This window comes from Numida meleagris, chromosome 6 (assembly GCF_002078875.1).
Source record: "Numida meleagris isolate 19003 breed g44 Domestic line chromosome 6, NumMel1.0, whole genome shotgun sequence".
Classification (NCBI taxonomy): Eukaryota; Metazoa; Chordata; class Aves; order Galliformes; family Numididae; genus Numida; species Numida meleagris.
Window position 1 is genome coordinate 12,744,011 of NC_034414.1, and position 12,631 is coordinate 12,756,641.

Below are 12,631 nucleotides of genomic sequence, written 5' to 3' on the forward strand. Positions count from 1 at the left end.
CGAGGAGCCCCGAGGAGCCCCGAGGAGCCCCGAGGAGCCCCGAGGAGCCCCGAGGAGCCCCGAGGAGCCCCGAGGAGCCCCGAGGAGCCCCGAGGCTCAGTGCCGTCAGGCTGATAGAGCCCGGGGGCTGCTCACCGGGCCCGCACCGCTTCCCGAGCTGCAGGCGCCCGCAGGGGCTGCGGTGCTTGCTCTGGTGTCTGCGTGGGATGGCTCTGTGCGGGGTATAGACCCCTCCTCACCCACGCTGCCTTCTTTTCACCACAGTCCTGATTCAACCCCTCATCCCATAAGAACTTTGTCTTTCTCTCCTCCCTTTTATTTTTGATCTCCGTGATAAAGACGCTGCAATGACTCTTTCTTTACTTCTGACTCAGCCGTAGGTGGCATCTTCTGGCGTCCGCCCTCTTTGTTATTCTCTTTAAATCTTCCTTTAAAGCATTCTTTCAGTTTAAGACCTTCTCGTAAGTCCTTCCTCGCAGGCCGTGGTTTTACCAGTTTTTCTCTCATTTTCATTGCTGTTTTCCCATGACACTCTCAAGAAGGATATGATGCCACTGCTTTGTCATCTTATCTGCCATCTCATCACTGCTGCCGTGTTTCTTCGGTCAGAACTCCCCTGATCCGGCTGAATTTCTTGTCTCCCCGCTGCTTCCTTCCTGAGCGGCCTCTCAGATTCCTGTATAGCAACAGCAGTATTGACAGAGTGCTGACTGTTACTCTCGGGCCCTTTTATTTGCTTTGGGCTGCACTGGGGCTGGCAGGAATATCTGGCTAAATGCAGCCTGCCTTCTGCTGACTGTAACCCTGAGGATGAGAGGGGGAAACCTCTCCCTGCACCTCACACAGGGCAGGGCAGGGGATGGCATTGCTGTTGTTTGCTGCGTGCCGCTGGTTGGAAACCTGTCACCACAGTTGTTACCTTTTCCCGTAGATGACAATGACATCCTGTAGCAGAGGGGATTTACATCTGCGCTGTTACCAGTGGGAGCAGCATTGTTGCTGCATGTGCCTGCAGCAGGCATTTCATAGGGCGGTAACCAATGCTGAGCTGTGTCAGAAGCCCCAGGGTGCACCCTGAGGTGTAAAGGGCACCAAACCTCAAGCCTAGCACGTTGTATGTCAGCACGGCGCCTCGATGTGCTCCAGTTTCTTTTTGCGGCAGATGTGCAACAAATGGGAACCTTGGTGCTGTATCTAACTATAGCTCTGTCCTTGCAATGCCTTAAATCACTGTCCAAAACAAGCTTGCTCTTCATAAGCTTTTTTGTACGCTCACAATGTGATGATCTGATGCAGACGAGGTTTGCCAGGGTTCCCAAGAACAGCAAGTCTGTCAGGGACAGGAGAAGGAACAATTCTGGTGCTTTAAAGCCAAACTGATACTCTGCTAAAGGAAAAAAAAAAGATAGAAAATGCTTCTTATTTTTGTGACTGTCTGATCTGTCTGACCCTGTGCAATCTCAAGCTTGCTTTGAAAGAATGGTGAAAGTCAGCGAGTTTAAATCTACGCATTCCAGGAAACCACAATAACCCCTCTCAAATCTCCCAAACCCTGCAATTTCTGCCTCAGAAAATGCTCGCTCATCTGCTCAGTGCACAACACTTTTTCAAACAAGAACTTGGTTAAGTTTTATTTTTATTAAACATCTTCTTGTTAGGAAATTACTTAGGATTAGAAGTGGTTAGAGAATACTTATAAAGTATTAGACACTATTCCACTGGAAAATGTCACAAGTTTTTTCATCAGCTGTACTCTATGGCAATTTTGCACACCAGCCACACACTTCAGGCATACGGTTAATCCTATTAAAATTAAGTGTTTAGAGGATTACAGACTTAATTACAGACTATCTGCAGAGGTCAAACATCAAAGACTGTTCCGAGCCTGAGTTTTAGCATCTTCAGGATGAGTAATATATGTGTAAGTTATTCTTTTCTCTTTTCACCCTTTCTGCACTAAGTTAAGTGGGTGTACTAATAAAGCCTTTATTAGGTAAACTGATCATCCTAACATCCAGCAGACGGTCCCTAGATCGTAAGCCATTTAGATGTCAGCAGAGCTGGCAGTATGTGCAGTATGTTCCAAGCCCAGGACTTGGAAAACACAGGTTTGAACAAATAGAGTTTGCATTGCATGGTGCCAGCCTACATTATAGCTACTTTGGATTTAAATTATTGACTTCTAAGATGTTTTCCTAATGATATATTAAACAGAAATGGAAAGCAAGACTCTTGGGATGATAGTTAGCTGGTATCCACAGTGTGTAATTTAGACTTCTAACTTGGGTGTCTTCGGCTCCAAACAGGAATATCAGCAAAACTGGGTTGGGAAGTGTCTCCTTCCTTCCCAAAAACCAGCATCAATCAAGTTGAGGTAATTTCTGACATAAACGTGTCCAATCTGCACTTGAAAACTAACAAAAGGCTATCATGCCCCATAGTAATCTCTCCGTCTGTTTCCTTAACTCCACCGTGAGAAAGCTGTTTCTAGCCTGTTGTCCAGGCTGCCGTTGCCCACTGAGTCTTTTCAGCAGACGAGTGTGTTGCCCTGTCCCTTAGAAATACAATGTGCATATTTAGGGATGCCCTGCCACCTCTCCACCTTCCTTAGGACAAACCACTCCTATTCCACCTCATTCTCTATTCTAGCCAACGCAGAGCACAGTACACCAATGGAATGTTTACCAGCCCCAAACATAACAGAAGAATGGTTTCATCTGCCTGTCAAATGCTATTCCTTTTTATATATCCCCTGGTGCTGTTTGATGTTTTTGTGACGGCGTGACATGGCTGACTCCTGTTTGTTTTGTGACCTGTGCTAACCACCAAGTGTGTTTACACTGTGATGCCATCAGACCAGTAATTCCACAACCTGCATCTGGGATGTTGGTAATTCTGCCAAGAGCACAGAATGAAAGCATGTCCCTTGAATTACTTTTTCCCCCTGACCGTACTTTGCCAAGTTCATGGTGGGCCAAGCCCTACCCTACAGCACTCGCTGCCCCTCCCAGCAGTGGGTTTGGTAAGCGATTTTTCTTATACACCATCCAAATTATCTAACGAAAATATCAAATTGGCACTGTGGAAACACTGCTGTAGAATTCTGCTTGATGTATCTGGCCAAGTTAACAATGTATTCTTGCTAAATACTCTCCAGGTCCGCTTTCGCACCCAACCATGCTTCTTCCATTGGAGATTTCCTACAACTTGCTTGTGAAATCACCAATCCTGTGAGACAGTGTTAGAAGTCCTCCTAAAACCAGGATATCCTCATCTGCAGCTTTTCTGCCATAAACAGATAATTCTACCTAGTCTGACTGGGAAATGAATTCGTTTGACGTGATTTATTCTAGACAATATAATCTCACTCATATCTTTGCTATCTTCTAGGTACTTAAATGTGTTAGTGGAAAGAGGTTTAACTCAAGCACTTCATTGTTTAATGGCTCAGCTGGTCATGGAAGGGCACAGCTCCCTTACAGAGGAATGCAAGGTAATTCTGACAACATGAATTCCTCTGTAGGTGATCTAAAATTACTGCCGATCCCAAATGCATATATTAAAAACAACGTATTTCACAAAATATTACTTTTCAGTTCCTGTATTTTAGGGACAGAAACACACAAGATGCCAAGAAACAAACTTCACTGGTCTTTGAGAGAGATTTCCAAACAGCGGTCTTGAATTCTTTTCAGGACAATTGCAAGTGCACACAAATCTGTGCCTCGCCCAGCAGTTAGCCATGCAGCGCTCTGAGATTGCATGTGAGCATTAAAGTCAAAGAGTGAACTCCATTACATGGGTGAAGAACTGGGTCCTGTGGACCACCTAGCAAATCAGGACACTATGGATGAAAGTACATTTTAGTGGGAAAAGAAAGAACAAAATCAGATCTGCCAGAACCTGAGGATGATGATACTGAGTAACAACAGCTGAAGGAATATCTGTATTTGCAAAGTGTTCTCTTAACCACAGAAGAAATAAGAGTAGAAAAAGAGAAAGCTATTGCATTTAATTTAGTTGTTTAGTTTGTTTAATAGTTTAGTTAGCAAAAGCGTCTTGAAAGTGCCTATTGCTTAAATATGTCAAAAAGTCCACCAAAAGAAGCATATAGGAAATAACAAAATAAAACGCCTATAGTATGAAGTATGTGCATGTATAGATAGATAGTAGGTAGAATTGTTTAAGCAAGCAAGATATTAATAAGAATTCTGAAAATAAGATACAAATAAAGGATTGCTTTATAAAAGTACCCTCCTTCCCAAAGTTGCAAAGAGGAAGGCAATGAAAAAAACAAAAGTCAACAAATCACAGCAAATGTGAAATAGCAAATATCGTGCCCCGATGTTCCTATGTAAGGAGGAACAATGAACAATGTAGGACAGGCTGCAAAGTAACAGGGGCTTTCCTCTGTGATGAGGATTAGGCTGATATAGGTTACTGGAGAAACATGAGCCTTTGAGGAGAACACCTGATAGGAAAACCTGGGCTGCGAGCCAGCTGTCCTGATTCAACAAGCAGCTTCCTGCTGATCCATCGTTCAGTGCTGGGAAGCTCTCTGCCCTAGAAGCTGCCTTGAACCAAAGCTGCTGTCTGCCTTTCATCTGAGCTCCCATCCAAGACATGATGCAAATGTTGTTTCTGATGCATAGAAAGAACAGCACGATGGAGCAGCTGTGAGCACACGCATGTACGTACGGAGATGTGTGTGTAGGTGCTTGCTGTAAAGCTCTTTTGACCTCTTTCTGCATGCCATGGGAAGATGCAGTGCAGTGGCACATGTGTTCTGGCCCATGTCACTGGTCACCGGAGTTTGTTCTTTCTACTCGAGAGCACATAAGGTATAAGAATTAAGAACAACGATGGATATTACAAAGGTGAAATTTATAAATTAAGGCGCTAGCCCGCAAGAGTCTTCGATGAGGACTTTTCCTCCTTGGTTGAGTTGGGTTTGGGAAGGCAGATGGCGCTGGTGCCTTTATTATAGCAGCAGCTGGAGCCCGCAGCAGGAGGCGGTGTTGCACAATAGCACGTTCGAACAAGCCTCTGTGACCCTTTCTTGGTGCCAGCCGTTGCTGCTCATGCTGGCTGCTTGACAGGCACTTTTGTACACAATGTCTTGCCTTGAAAGGCTCTGCATCACTTGACTGTGGGTTTCGAACCCTCCAGAGTCTTCAAGGAGGGGATCTCTCCACAGAGAGCTGCTGGGAGATAACTACGTAACAAAAAGAGCATACTGAAGGTTTATCTATTTTACTGCAAGTATTCAGCGCTCTTTGCAATCATACATGTCCATGAATCTGAGAAATATGTGTTCGCCACATGCAGTTGCAGATGGTTGTGGCATCTGAAGCAGATCAAATAGACTGTACATTTTCTCATATTGCTTTGGAGCCAAAGCATCTTCTTTGCAACGGAAATATTTGGATTTATTTTCCAAACAGTGCTGAGAGCCTGACTGGAAGATCTACATCAGTTTTTGGGACCGTGGCATTCCTGAAAGTCAGGATCCTGGCTGATTTTACAGATCTCTACTACATTATATATGAAAACAAAAATAAATAAGCTGCCAAATGAAAGTGACCTAAAAAATGAACTGCTTCTCGAAATTCTTCCGCTCTCTCACTGTTACACCTCTTCATCTTGGCCTCTCCTCTCTTAAAGAAACTCATGTCCAGATTACCAAGTCCCCCCATACTCCAATATTAACAAATCCAATCTGTTTTGCATATAATTACAGAACAAGGTGCAGAATCAAGGACACAACATACCCTAACCTTTCCATCAGAACAGAGTACTATGTTCAGTATTTCCTCCGCTTATGTTTACCTAATGTAGCCAAATATGCAAAACTGCCTAGGGAGAGAAGTTTGATTTTAAACTGATTTCACCCACTTTCTCTTACAGACTGATCTAACCTTTCCTTTCACGGGCATGAAGCTGCAAAGGTTCAGGGCCATGTACATGCAGGACTCGCACTGGTACAAGCCAGGAGCTGGTGACCTAGCACAGGTAGTGCCTTCCTCAGCCAGGCACAGTCCTTCAGACCTGGATACTAATGATAGGGTCCATCAACACTCCCATCAGGACAAATTAATTAATCAGGTCCAGGGTCCAAACAAGGCAGGTTAACTGATCAGCTCCAGGGTCCATCCAGGAGCAGCAGGAGATGGGACCAGACGGAAAGCTGAGACAAGGCTGGAAAACAGGTCCAAGGTCCACCTTTGGCCACCACTGGATGGCTAGAGATAAAGCTAGAGCGTAGGTCCAAGGTCCACTGGGAGACAGGGCTGGAGCCAAGCTGCCTCCACCAGGAGGCTCACCAGAAGGCAGTCTGAGGTTTTCCAGAGCCAGGTGCCTTGAGAAGCTGCACAGAGTGCTGTGATCCCGGTGATCTTCTGATTCTGGCACATCTGCTCATGCTGATCCTTTATCTCTTCTTGTTTTTCTTGATGATTTTGCACTCATACATTGTTATTCATACTTTGTCCATACCAACCTTAATATTCCTCTGCCAAATCCCTATGGCTGTACTGTTGCATTAGAGAAGTCTTTATCTGGTGGCCAGGCTGTAAGCAATTAGCTGCAAACTGGCAAACACTTCAGACATCATCAGGTAATGAATCAAAACCTAATGCATGCTGAAAACAGCAGTGTAAGGAGTTACCTGTGTGAAACAGAATTTAGCAAACAGATTGCTGCCTCTTCCATGAGCTCTGTCTTCTGAGCCCCCACACAGAGCACTTTGCAGTCCTGTAATCACACGCACAGTTTTCTCAGCATGGCTCTCTGTGGTGACAGGCAGCATTTACCATGCAGCTACTATTGTAAAAAATCAACAGTATTGTATTTAAAACTAATAAAATAAATTCTTGACTATCATCCTCTGCTAAGTCTGGCATCTTGCAGTATGTTGAGCCTCGGTGCAGGGTTGGTGGACTTAGAAATAAAGAATGTGAGGTCATTTGGAGCCACGTAGCTTCAGTTAAGCAAACAAAAGGGTATTTTCATTCCAGAACACCTTCAGCAAATCACTTTGCTACATATATTTAAGTTTTTATGCAACTGTCTATTAGCTGAACATATTTCAACCTCCATTCTTCAGGTTCATCTCAGATTTCCTGGAAGGGCTTTGTAATTTGTGGAGCACATTGTATCCATTTGGTGCAACTCTGAGAAATAAATAAAGTGCAGTGCTACAATGAAGGATGCTATTGCTGCTTTCTTCAACAAAAATATCTTCTTAACAATTTTTCATCCAAATAGCCCACCATTTTATCCCTGGCACAAAAAATCGGAGAGAAAAGCAATCCATTTTGCCTGAGCATACCTTGGTAAATCTAATTCCATTCCAATAAACGAGCAGTGCAAAGAGGATTGGAGCTTACCATGAAATACTGAAATAAAGGTCAGATTTGTAGCAAGCATAAATCAACATTCTTGCATGGCTTAAGTGGATTTATGCCCATTTATTCTAGGCAAGAATCTGGCTCATTACCACTGGATGAACTACAAATAGACCATCAAGCAGGAGTTTGAGTTTTAATACTGATTTCCTTGACTTTGTTAGCTTAAAGCAGTTTCTAAATATTTGGAAGACTTTATTCACCTAAACTGAGAAGGAAGTTGGTCTCTGCAAGTTGGATATATCCCCTCCTTTGAAAACAAGCTCTTGAAACAGGATCTGTGCAGCATTATTAAACAGCTTAAGCAGAATGAGTTACCGCCTTTTCTAATCCATACATTTCAAGTTTTGAAACATAGCCCTTAGGGCAACATAAATAACACAAAATCAGCCGATCGATCGTTCAAGGTTGTGATGCTTCGGTGGTGCTCAGCAGATGATTTGGTGTTAGAGACTCATTCCCTTCTGAAGTACTCTTCTTCAGACAGTGACACGTGAATATTTAAAAAGCATGCAGCACGCAGAAATCAAGCAAAGTGCAGCACAAGGAGGAGCGAGCCGATATTGGGATCTGTGCAGAATGGCGAGAGAATCCAAATAATAATCTCAGGGTTTTACGTTCACCGTGGTTACATGAAGCTTTTATTGGAGCAGGTGTCCCACATGCATCTGTGGATGGCTTCAGCTAGCCAAGCTAGCAGAGCAGAGAGAAGAAACCTGGCCAGCAGCACTGGCTATTTCATCGTCCCTTATTTTTGCTGGCACTGGTGTTTGTACAATTGCGTAATGAAGCCGGCTGGGGACCATTCAGCTGAAAGCAAACCCAACAACAACAACAACATGTTAGTTCCCCTAGGGCCATAGCTTTCAGCAGAGCAGCCAGACTGTTCATTGAACTCTGCCCTCTCAGTGGGCTGGAGAAGGAGGTTTAAGGTCACTGCTGTGCAGAAGGACGGCTACCTGCCATTTTCCCTGCTAAATGGGCTCAAGTGCAGCTCGGACAATGAATTCCAGGCCTGAAACCCTGACTGCCTGGCCCTCAGCAGGGCTGGAGGGAAGGAGGGCATGGATGCGCAGGAGAAAAACCTGAGCCATGGGGACGTCCCTGGTGGGCAAAGCCAGGGGAGATGATGGACTGAGCTACTCACCTGCAAGAGCTCTGCCCTGAGACCAGCTGGGCTCTGGCAAAGTCAGATCTGCTTTGTGAAACCCCAAAACTGCTCACAGTTGGTTTCTATTTTTTTTTATCCCTCCTTTTTTTTCCTTTTTTTTTTCCCTTGGTTACCAATTGATGAATCATGAATGCTTTTCTGCTGCGCCATTCTTTCAATTTCCTTTGCTGTTACTAAGGTTGTCTCACTTGGAGAGGTTTTCTCCTCTCAGCTTCTTTTCTGTAGCCAGATCCTCTAGCTGCTAGCAAAGTCAAACTCTTAGATATCATTCACTGCCACAGAAAGTGAAAAATCCTAGAGATTCCTGCACATGGCTAAGAAGAGTGAAGAAAGCCATTATTTGAACAGAAACTTTTGTTTTTTTTTTTTTTAACTAGAAAAGTGTTCAAAAGTATTTTTACTGAAGCATTTGAAAAACACCACACATATATAGGAGCAAAATAGCCTTGTGCCAGAACTGCGCCACTATATCTCAGAAACTTAAAGGCAGAGCTGTGCTGAGCAGGCAGGAACAGCCTCTGGGGATCCTTTGCCCACCTGATCTGCTTTTTAGATGAATCACAAAGCAGAGGCCACTGCCACTTACAGATGTCACGTATCTCTTAGTATTTCCCATGACCACAAAAGTCTTAGCCTGCATGCCTTACTTAGCTAATGCTGCCACGAGTTATTCTGTTTCTCTTGTTTAAATTCCCTGGCAGTTTTCAGTTCAGTTAGTTAAATAAACCATCATTTCCTGCCTCAAATGTCAACCATTGTGGCCCAGGGATCCCTAAGGGTCTCACCGCCTTCAGATCAGCTGCTTCACAATCTGAGCACATTCTGCTCCTTCTTTAAAGCATTCTCTGTGCTTTTTTACACGAGGACTTCCCCTGTAGAGGAAATCTAGGCTTTAAAGGTAAATATAATGGGCAAGACATTTTCTCCAGCATCAGAGGGATCGGAGGAACTGTGGCACTGACCTTTGGATTCAATAAGACTCAGATTGTGCCACTCAATGAGACATCCTTTGATGGGGTTTCAGACGGTGGAGGGCCACGGCAAAGTGGTGTATTATTGGTGGTTAGAGGTCTCCACCATGTCACAACATTTATTTTGGCCTGTATTTCTAGACTACTGCCCTATGCAGATTTCTGCACTTTTGCTTTTTGGTCAACAATCCTGAAATCCCCTGAAGATACCTTTGGACTTTCCACTACAGGTGAGGCCAGGGCTCCCTTATCAGGCAAATTGCTGACCCAACAACGAGCTGCAAATTGCTACCCATTTTGAGACTGCAGCTACAACTTTAACTCTTTCCTGTGAACTGATTCGTTGGAGGTGGGGAAGCGATACCCTCCTTTCTGGTAAGCAACATCTGAGATAACGGTCTCATATATGTTGTCAGTGCTAATCAACATTCACTTAATAAATGCCACATCCTCCTGAAGCATTGCTGTATTTGAGCAGTGGAAGGATGGATACCGGTCCCCTTTGGATCCAGTGCTAGAGAAGTGCAGCATCTGACAATTTCTCACTCCTCAGAAAACTCCTGCTGCACTAGCTCAGCAGCTCTTGGCTTGGCAGGTCTGCAGGTCCCCTCCAGCCAGCCACCCTTACAATCTCAATTCAAATCCACAAGCACTTCTGCTGGGAGCAAAGGGCACTGATTTATTTGCGTGTTTGGAAATGTGATATAGAAGCAGGGGGCATTAGTCAGACTGATAGTGACTCCCATCCAGTGCGATAGTAATACTGCACTCCAGAAGCGAAAACATCCCTTTCTTAAGCAGGAGGCCATCTTTCTATTGAACATTTTTGTAATGGCCAAGTACGCAAAGGTCCCAGGCAAAGATTCTCCTGTGGACGGACCAGAAGAGTGCTCAGGGCCCCGGCCACACAGCTGGACAGTCCCTACTCCCAGTGGGACTAAGATCTCTGCCCAGAAGTTTCTTTTTCAGCCTCTTCCCCTTTCAAACCAACACCCCTTCTCTGCTTTTCTGGTAGGGTAAGGAAGTTCCATGTCTGTAGATAAATCACCAAGATTGGGTGCCACAAGCATGGCATCTGCCTGCTACTTACCTCCAGGTCCTTTCTGTGTGAATGGTTTTTGTGATGAGCACAGTGCAGACAAATTGTGATGGCTTGTTTATACAGACACACATTCAAAATTAAAGGTCATATTCCAAGGTCGTTAGTGAGGCAAAGCTCTTAGCCAAGTGTGTATTTCACAGCCTAGGCCATACTGGGTAACTGGTTTGTCTGTGGGAGACCTTGCTGATTTCCACAGAGATATCTGAATAATAACTGCCTTAAAACCTATCATTACTGGGCCTTCTGTCAGCTACAAGAAAGAAAGAAACAAACAAAAAGGATGACTTTTCTCATATCTACACAGTATAAACTCTTTCCCCAGTATTTTCCCAAAGCCAACAAAAATGAACAAGCCATTGGGTCTTATACTTTATGCTTTTTGAAACTAAAGCAGTGGTGATCACCTGAGGTGCAGAGAAGAAAAAGGTTGCAGGTAGGGGGTGGGGAGCCCGCCCTGTGCCAGCAGCTGGCCATGCCCTGCTCATGCACAGTGTCAGGGAAGGGAGCTACTGCTCATTCTTTGCTGACCTCTAGAAGAATTAGGTGTTCTCTTTCTCACTCTAGTTGTCTTCAATTTTATGTCAACTCCTGGCAGTTGTCATGCAATGCACCATTTGCCGTGATACTTAAGAAAAGCTATCCCAGTAACGGCAGAGCATGCTTCTTTCTAAGTCTGAGTGTATACAGAGAATCTGCTGATCTGCTGCTTCTTGAATCTTCCATGTCAAACATGCCCCCTCTCCCATTTACAGCCTGGCTTTGTGGCACAGAAATCAGGTTCTGGAGCTAAAATTGGGGTAGTGAATTGCTATTGACATCTCATTCATCTATTTACCTGAAATTCAGGGGAGAAAATCTCTTTCAACTGAGCTGGGCCACTTTCAAGCCTTTGCTGATAATGCCCCAGGCAAATTCACAACTCTGACATTTAATGAGCACGGCTGATTGCCTCGAAGAGTTTGACTAGCTGCCAAATTGATACGCCTGTGTATCCCATCAGTGACTGTTATATCTCATTTGTTTTTTTCTTCTGATCTCTGTTCAATTGATTTTTGGCCAGCTTGTTTGGCAGTTTTGCTGAAGCACTGCAAAATGGACCGGAGATAGGAGCAATGCTAAGCAACCAGATGTAGGACTGGAACATTAAGAAAGCGTATTTGTTTTTCACTGTTTAAACACAATTTACCAGCTGGAAAGCTGTACTGCAGGTTGTATTGCAGTTCCATTAAACTAATCCAGAGCACAAACATATCACACAGTGTGGTCTTAGGAACCTGCCTCGTGCAAATACCCCCGCATGCAGGAAGCAATACAGTAGGAATGGCTTCAGCGGCGGTAGCTGAGACACAGACAGGAGCAAAGGGCTGCCTAGGAGAAATGGGATATTGTGTCTAATATGCCACATCTGGACAGGGCTACATTTTCCCCATGCCTTGAATTTTTCTCATCTCTCTATCCTGGCTCTGGCCCTGGCCCTGCCAGTGCTCCAGCGATCCCCTGGGATCTCAGAGCAGCTGCTGACAGGTGGATGGAGATCCCAACAGTAGGAGAAAATTGCAAGGAAAGAGAATGAGGAGGGACTTCAGCTGCTCACCTGGAGCACTGCACGATTGCTGAATTTGTGCCATGAGCACAAAACTAAAGACCCTAAATACAAAATTAAAACGGGCAGCTAAAAAACTAAAGCCCTGCCATGACAGATCATGAGATGTACTGTGTTGCTCACCTCTTGCTGCTCACTGCTGCTGATCTTACCGGTGAAATTACTTGGATGAATAACTTCAGATAGATGCCACTTTGAAAAACTGAGGGGAGACCATAAATAGCAGAGATCTCTGCCGAGCCCCCACCTTACTAGCTTGCCTCCTTTCAGCTTATAAATGTTGACTTTCCTTGCACAAATCCAAACTCTTTGTGTTCTTCCCTTGAAATCCTGTTAATTTCCTGGTCTGAGAAAGAGAATGCCAAGCAGAATGGTAAA